This window comes from Hypanus sabinus, chromosome 27 (assembly GCF_030144855.1).
Source record: "Hypanus sabinus isolate sHypSab1 chromosome 27, sHypSab1.hap1, whole genome shotgun sequence".
In the NCBI taxonomy this organism is placed as follows: domain Eukaryota; kingdom Metazoa; phylum Chordata; class Chondrichthyes; order Myliobatiformes; family Dasyatidae; genus Hypanus; species Hypanus sabinus.
In genome coordinates this window covers 45731004-45740132 of record NC_082732.1, presented here as the reverse complement: position 1 = coordinate 45740132, position 9129 = coordinate 45731004, and positions in this window count along the sequence as shown.

The window sequence follows — 9129 nt, the reverse complement described above, 5'->3', positions numbered from 1 at the left end:
AAGGCACTGGTGAAGCCTCATGTGGAGTATTATGAGCAGTTTTGGGCCCCTTAGCTAAGGAAGGATGTCCTGACATTGGAGAGGGTTCAGAGGAGATTCACCATAATGATTCCAGGAAAGAAAGACTTATCAATCGAGGAGTGTTTGATGGCTCAGAAGCTGAACTTGCTGGAATTAAGAATGGGGGGGGGGGGGAGGCGGGGATCTCAATGAAACCTATCGAATGTTGAAAGGCCTTCTCATCCAGAGTGGATGAGAAGAGCTTGGTTCCTATAATGGTTGAGCCTAGAACTAGAGGGGACAATCTTAATCGAGGGCTGTCCACTTAGAACGGAGACGAAGAGGAATTTCTTCAGCCAGAAAATGGTGGAGCTGTGGAGACCAGGCCATTTGGTGTATTTCAAGTTGACGCTGATAGATTCTTTATAAGTCAGGGCATGAAAAGTTACGGGGAGAAAGCAGAAGAATGGGTTTCAGGTGGAAGGGGATCAGCCATGATCAAATAGTGGGACATCCCTGATGAACCAAATGGTCTAGTTCTGCCCCTATGTTTTAAGGACATATTCAATTTCTCACTGCTCCAAAGTATCAGGCCCTGATAGTGTACTTGGCAGGACACTGAAAACCTGTGCCAACCAGGAGTATTCAAGGGCAGCTCCAGTCTGTCAATGCTACAATTGGAAATTCCCACTTGGTTTAAAAGGGAAACAGTGATAGTAATGCCAAACTTATCCTTGCAAGCGGAACAAGTGCTACACCTGCCCCTCCACCTCCTCCCTCACTACCATTCAGGGCCCCAAATAGTCCTTCCAGGTGAGGCGACACTGGAGTTACTTACTGTGTTTGGTGCTCCCATTGTGGCCTCCTGTACATCGGTGAGACCCAATGTAGATTGGGAGATCACTTTGCTGAGCATCAAGCAGAAGGTTCTCTCAGTGGCCACCCATTTTAATTCCACTTCCCAATTTCCATTCCACTATGTACATCCATGGCTTCCTCCACTGTTGTGATAAGGCCATACTTAGGATAGAGGAACAACACCTTATATTCCATTTAAGTAGCCTCCAACCTAATGGCATGAACATTGATTTCTCAAACTTCCAGTAATTCCATCCGCCCCACCCCTTCACCATTTCCCATCCTCTTTGCCCTCTCTTATGTTATCTCTTTGCCCACCCATCACCTCCCTCTGGTACACTTCCCCTTATCCCACCTTTCTTCTTTCTTCCACAGCCTTCTGTCTCTTTCACTGATCAACTTCCTAGCTCTTTGCTTCATAACTCCCCCTCCAAGTTTCACCTATTGCCTGGTGTTGCTCTCTCCCCTCCTCCCACCTTTCATATCTACCCCTCAGCATTTTTTCTCCAGTCCTGCCGAAGGGTTTTGGCCCGAAGCATTGACTGCACTCTTTTCCATAGATGCTGCCTGGCCACATGAGCTCCTCCAGGATTTTGTGTGTGTTGAAAGGAAATTATAGACCAGTTAGCCTGGCCTCAGTGATTGGGAAGATGTTGGAGTCAATTGTTAAGGATGAAGTTATGGAGTACTTGGAGACACAGGACAAGGTAGGACAAAGTCAGCATGGTTTACTTAAGAGAAAATCTTGCCCACTGAACTTGTTGGAATTCTTTGAGGAGATTACAAGTGGGATAGATAAAGGGGATGTAGTGGATGTTGTATATTTGGACTTTCAGAAACCTTTGATAAGGCTTTGATGAGTTAAGGGCCCATGGTATCACAGGAAAATTACTGACATGGTTAGAGCATTGCCTCATTGGTAGGAGGCAGTGAGTGGAAATAAAGGGATCCTTTTCTGCATGGCTGACAATGGTTAGTCATATTCCACAGGGGCCAGTGTTGGGACCAGTTCTTTTTATGCTGTGTATCAATGATTTAGATGATGGAATAGATGGCTTTGTTGCCAAGTTTGCAGATGATACAAAGATTGGTAGAGGGACAGGTGGTGGTGAGGAAACAGACAGGATGCAGGAGGACTTAGATAGATCAGGAGAATTGGCAAGAGAGTGGCAAATGAAATACAATGTTGGAAAATGCATTGTCATGCACTTTCATAGTAGAAATAAGTGTGCAGTCTATTTTCTAAACGGGGAGAAAATCCAAAAATCTGAGATGCAAAGGGACTTGGGAGTCCTTGTGTAGAACACCCTAAAGGTTAATTTGCAGCTTGAGTTGGTGGTGAGGAAGGCAAATGCAATGTTAGCATCATTTCAAGAGATCTAGAATACAAGAGCGGGGATGTGATGCTGAGGCTTTATTAGGCACTGGTGGGGCCTCACCTTGAGTATTATGAACAATTTTGGGCCCCTCATCTTAGAAAAGATGTGCTGGCATTGGAGAGTGTTCAGCGAAGTTTTACAAGGATGATTCCAGAAATGAAAGGGTTATCATACGAGGAATATTTGATGGCTCTGGGTCTGTACTTGCTGGAATATAGAAGGATGAGGAGGATCTCATTGAAATCTTTCAAATGTTGAAAGACCTAGACAGTGTAGATGTGGAAAGGATGTTTCCCATGGTGGGGGAGTCTTGGACCAGAGGGCACAGCCTCAGGATAGAGGGGCATCCATTTAAAACAGAGATGCAGCACACTGCCCCCAGATACACCTTGGAGCACGTAGGAATTCCAGACACTGACATTACTGTGCTCATTAAATTATCCCACATTGAATACAAGTGATAAAAACAAAGTTTAACAATCCCCATGATCCCAATTGAGACACCTGCAAAACAAAGTGTTAACTCAGGGCTAGTGCAAAGGCACAAACAATTAGACATAAAGGGTAAAGAATCCAAGGACAAAGCAAGAACCTGCTCCACACATTAGTCCATAACTGCGCAGGACTTTTGCTTTTCTACTTGCTAGTGAGGTAGTCTTGCAGATTTTAGTGTTCTTAATGTTCAGCAGTGTTTGCTGGTCATAAGAACAGGACAAGGAATGTCACTATTGGTTGGAGCCAGAATGGCCACTTCGTTCATGTGCACCACTATCTTGTAAATAGTTGTTAAACTTGATTCTGATACCATTACTTAGAGTAGTTTTGTAATCCCTAGCTGATGTGATGAGTTTTTGGTCAAATAACTTCCCTACTGCACCATCATGTCCCAAATGTAAAACCTATCTGATTTATATCATGGAAATAACTAGCTTCCTGAATTGTCGAGTGAGTGCCTTTAGTCTCCTGTATGATTGTGGACTTGATAGTAGCAATGAGAATAGGGCACGTCCTGCATGATGGGGGTCCTTAATGATGGACACCGGCTTTTTGAGGCATCATACCTTGTAGATGTCTTTGAAACTAGCCTCTGTAGTATCCATGATGGTACTGATTAAGTTCATAAGTCTCTAGCTTATTTCAATCCCATGCAGTAACAACCCCCCCCTCCCCATACCAGATGTTGATGCAGCCAGTTAGAATGCTCTCTGTTCTGTACATAGTACATCTGTAGAAATTTGGTGACATACCAAGTCTTCTCAACCGTCTAATGAAATACGGCCACTGTCATGCCTTCTTTGTAGTGGCATCGATATGTTGGGCCCAGGATAAATTCTTGGAGATATTGACATTCAGGAACTTGAAATTGTTCACTCTTTGCACTTCTGATTATTCTATGAGGATTGGTTTGTGTTTCCTCGTCTTACCCCTTTTAAAGTCCACAATCAGTTCTTTGGTCTTACTGAAGCTGAGTGCATGTGTATAGCTGATACACCTCACTCCTGTACGCCCTCTCGTCACTGTTGGAAATTCTGCCAACAATAGTTGTGACGTCAGCAAATTAATGGATGGCACTTGAGTTGTGCTTAGCCACGCAGTCAAGGGTGTTGAGAGAGTAGAGCAGTGAGTAATGCATACATCCCTGAGGAGCGCCAGCATTGATTGGCAGCAATGTGGAGATATTATTTCCAATCTGGTCTTCTGGTGAGGAAGTTGGGGATCAAGTTGCAGGATGTTGATATGGAAGCCCAGGTTCTGGAGCTTTTTGATCAGAACTGTAGAAATGATTGCGTTAAATGCTGAGCTGTAGTCAATAAACAGCATCCTGATATAGGTATTTGCATTGTCCCAGTGATCCAAGGCCAATGAGATTGCATCCACCATAGACCCATTGTGGAGATAGGCAAATTGCAGTGAATCCAGGTCTTTGCTGAGACAGGAGTCAATTCTAACCCTAACCAACCTCTCAAAGCACTTCATCACCATAGATCTGAAAGCTACTGCATGATAATTGTTAAGGCAGCTCACCCTGCTCTTCTTCGGCACTGGTATGATTGTTGTCCTTTTGAAGCAGGTGGGAACTTCCAACTGTAGCAATTGAGATTGGAAATGTCTTTGAACACATCCGTCAGTTGGTTGGCATACATTTTCAGAGCCCTACCAGGTACTCTGTTGGGGCTTGTCACCTTACGAGGGTTCACCCTCTTGAAAGACATCAACCTCTGAATCAGAGGCCACAGAGTCCCCAGGTGCTGCAGGGCTCCCCATAACTGTAGTTTTAATTGTCCTTTCAAAGCGAGCATAAGTTGTTGAACTCATCTGGGAGTGAAACATCACTGCCATTCATGTTGGGTTTTGCTTTGTATTAAGTAATTGGCCTAAAAACTCTGTCAGAGTTGATGTCCGTCTGATTTCACCTCTAACCTCATTCAAAATTGTTCCTTTGCACTTGAAATAGCCCTCCATCAGTCATACCTGGTTTCCTTGTATAGTCCTGTGTTTCCAGACTCAAATGCCATAGATCTTGCCTTCACTAAACTATGAACCTCCTGGTTCATCCATGACTCTTGATCTGTAAGATGTGGTATGCTGTAGCCTGGTGGCAGCCAGTGCTAAGTAAGTGCTGCTCACTGGAGCTTGGTGGCACAAAAAAAAATTGACAAATGACCATCAGGTGGCTTTTCAGCGGTTAAAATCATGTTTCTGAGAGGTTTTGGTGAAGAATGGGAATGAACTTTTCAAAAAAAGTTAAGTTTTGAGAACAAATAAATTAATAGCACTTAAACCCTAAGGAAATATTTACTTCCCCAGGGAGACAGGCTCTTACTAAGTGGGTTTGGTTTTATTTTCTTAATGGGTAGCTCTGTGACATAGCAGTGCCACTGCCTCAGGTCCAGTGACTTGGATTTGATCCTGACCATGCTCCTGTCTGTTCTCCACAACTGTTCTCCCCAGGTTCTTGGTTTCCTTCCACATAACAAAGATATAATCATAGAGCATACAGACCCTTCTGCCCAATAGGTTTGTGCCGTACAAGACTACAATTTGCCTGTGCTTGGCTCATATCCCTTTAAACCTTCCCTATCCGTGTCTTTAAAATGGTGTTAATGTACCTACCTCAGCCACTTCCTCTCGCAATTTATATCATATACAGAGCACCCTCTGTATGGGTGGAAAAAGACTGCCTGTCATTTCCCTTAATTCTTTCCCTCTGAACCGCTGCCCTTCAGTTTTTTCATTCCATGACTCTAGGAAGGTCTGTTGGCATTCATCCTTTCCATGTCCCACATGATTTTATACTCTGTAAGATTACCCCTCATTCCCCTACTCTTCACTGAAAAGTCACAACTGGCTCAATCTCTCGAATCTCAGCTCACCCTTGTAAATCTCTGCACCCTTTCCAAATTAACAGGATATTTCCTGTAGCAAGATACCCAAAACTAACCACTTATCTAAATGTTGCCTGTCAACATTTTGTACAACTATAACGTCCTCTGTACCCTGGCTGATCCTCTATATTTCTAGAGTATCCTCAATACTGTACTCCCACACTGTGAAAGGGCTAGATGGCTTGGAGTTTGTCAAATGTGTTCAGGAAAGTTTTCTAAATCAATATATAGAGGAACCTATATACTGTGAGAAAGGATGCAATACTTGATCTCCTATTAGGGAACCAGACAGGTCAGGTGACAGAAGTATGTGTAGGTGAACATTTTGGGTCCAGTGACCATAATGTCATTAGTTTCAAGTTAATTATGGATAAGGATGGGTCTGGTCCTCGAGTTGAGGTTCTAAATTGGAGAAGGGCCAATTTTGTGGAAATGGATCTAGGAAGCGTGGATTGGGATAAGTTGTTTTCTGGCAAGGATGTGTTCAGTAAGTGGAAGGCGTTCAAAGGCAAAATTTTGAGAATGCAGAGTTTGCATGTTCTTGTTAGGATTAAAGGCAAAATTAACAGGCATAGAGAACCTTGGTTTTCAAGGGATATTGGCGATCTGGTTAAGAAAAAGGTGTACAGCAGGTATAGGCAACAAGGAACAAATGAGGTACTTGAAGGGTATAGAAAATACTGAATAAGTAAATCAGGAAGGCAAAAAGACATGAGGTTGCTTTGGCAGATAATGTGAAGGTAAACCCGAAGGGTTTCTACAAGTATATTAAGGGACAAAATTGATCCCCTAGAAGATCAGAGTAGTCCTGTATGTGTGGAACCTCATGAGATTGGGGAGATCTTAAAAGTTTTTTTTTGCATCAGTACTCACTCAGGAAACTGGCATAGCATATATGGAAGGAAGGGAAACAAGCAGTAGTGTCATGGAACATATAGAGATTAAAGAGGAGGTGCTTGCTGCCTTACTGCAAATAAAGGTAGATAAATCCCCTAGGCCTGACATATTTCCTCAGACCTTGAGAGAGACTAGTGTAGAAATTGCAGAGGCCCTGGCAGAAATATTTCAAATGTACTTAGCCATGGGTGCAGTGCCAGAGGATTGGAGGGTAGTTCATGTTCTTCCGTTGTTTAAGAAAGGCTCCAAAAGTAAACCAGGTAATTACAGGCCGGTGAGCCTGACATGAGTAGCAGGTAAATTATTGGAAGGTGTTCTGAGAGATTGGATATACCAGGATTTAGACAGCCAAGGGTTGATTAAGGATAGTCAACATGGCTTTGTGCATGGTAGATCGTACTTAACAAATCTTGTTTTTTTGAGGTGACCAGGAAAGTAGATGAAGGAAAGGCTGTGGATGTTGTCTACATGGACCTTAGTAAGGCAAGGTCCCACATGAGAGCCTAGTTTAGAAGGTTCAGACACTAAGTATCCACGAAGAGGTGGTAAACTGGATTCAAAATTGGCTGTGTGGGAGAAGACAGAGTGGTAGTGGATGATTGCTTCTCAGACTGGAGGCCTGTGACTTGTGGTGTGCCTAAGGGATCTGTACTGGGACTATTGTTGTTTGTTGTCTATATCAATGATCTAGATGATAATGTGCTAAATTGGATCAGCAAAGTTTGCTGATGACACTAAAATTGGAGGCATTGTGGACAGTGAGGAAGGCTTTCAAAGGGATCTGGACCAACTGGAAAAATGGCCAGAAAATGGCAGATGGAATTTAATACAGACGAATGTGAGGTGTTGCATTTTGGAAGGACAAATCAAGGTAGGACATACACATTAAATGGAGGAACAAAGGCATCTGGGAGTTCAGATACATAATTCCCTGAAAGTGGCATCACAGGTAGACAGGGTGGGAAAGAAGGCTTTCGGCATCCTGGCATTCATAAATCAAAGTATTGAATGTAGGAGTTGGAATATTAAGGTGAGGTTGCATAAGACATTGGTGAGGCCAAATTTGGAGTATTGTGTGCAGTTCTGTTCACCTAACTATAGGAAGGATATCAGTAAGATTGAAAAGAGTGCAGAGATGATTTACTAGGATATTGCCAGGTCTTCAAGAGTTGAGTTACAGGGGAGGATTGTACAGGTTAGGACTTTATTCCTTGGAGCATAGAAGAATGAGGGGGGATTTGGTAGATGTTTACAAAATTATGAGGGGTATAGACAGTAAGTGCAAGTAGGCTCTTTCCACTTATATAAATACGAGAGGACATGGCTTTAGGGTGGAAGTGGAAAGGCTTAGGGCAGGGGTCAGCAACCTTTTCCACTGAAAGAGCCACTTGGACCCGTTTCCCACAGAAAACACTGGGAGCCGCAAAACCCGTTTGACATTTAAAATGAAATAACACTGCATACAACGTTTTGTTTTGCCTTTATGCTATGTAGAAACAAACTATAATGTGTTGCATTTATGAAATTGATGAACTCCTGCAGAGAAAACGAAATTACATTTCTGCATGCAACAAAAACATTTTGAACTCCGAAAAAAAGACGTTGGGTTGAAGGTTACTTTTAAGTAAAATACTCAACGTCTATTTGAGTCCTTCTTGTATTTATGAAAAACGCCAAACTTAAATTTGCCGCCAGCAGCAAACCAAAAATGTCAGCCAGCTGTCAACCTGAAAAATAAAAGGACTATTTCACTGAACAATGAAAACATATGAATATACGTAAAATAATAGGCAATTAAAATATTTATCATACTTGGTCAGGTTGACTCACACCTGACAATGCAGTCGTATTCAGTAGGGATGGATCGATGCTTAGGGGAGTGACCGGGAAGGATAATGTGTTTTTTTCCTCTCTGAACTCACAGAAGCGTTTCCCAAACGATGTTTGCATTGCGATGATTGCAGAATGTAAATACTCCGAATTTATCATGTCGTGACCTCGTTTGAACTCTCTCAAATTGGGGAAGTGAGACAATGTGCCTTTCTGTAAATCTCTGGCAAGCACTGTCAACTTGCGCTTGAATGCCAAAACATCCTCCAACATGTGCAGGGCTGTACGTCCTTTCCCCTGAAGAGCTGTGCTCAGCGTGTTCAGGTGCGCTGTCATGTCTACCATGAAGTGTAGCTTTTCCAGCCACTCTGGCTGTTCCAGCTCAGGAAAGTTGAGCCCTTTGCTGCCCAGGAAAGTTTTCACTTCTTCCAGACACGCGACAAAGCATTTCAGCACCTCCCCTCTGGACAGCCAGCGATAAAAACACGTTGTAGCGGTGTGCTACACGCAGTCAGTAAACTGCAGTCAAAGATAGCTTTATTCGAACTAAACAGCCTTGCTTTTAAGCCTCCCTCAACCTGCCCCCCATGGGCGCGGATGCTGCAAAAGACACGCACTCACAAACCCCCGTAGGCTATCTCCCTTAGCCTGAACGCTGGCTAATTGTGAGCCGGTTCCAATGTCGCCACAACGTCTTATTTAGATTGTACCATAATCTTCAAATTTAGAATTACATTTCAAAAACTAACAAACTAACATAAAATACATTTTAATTAAAT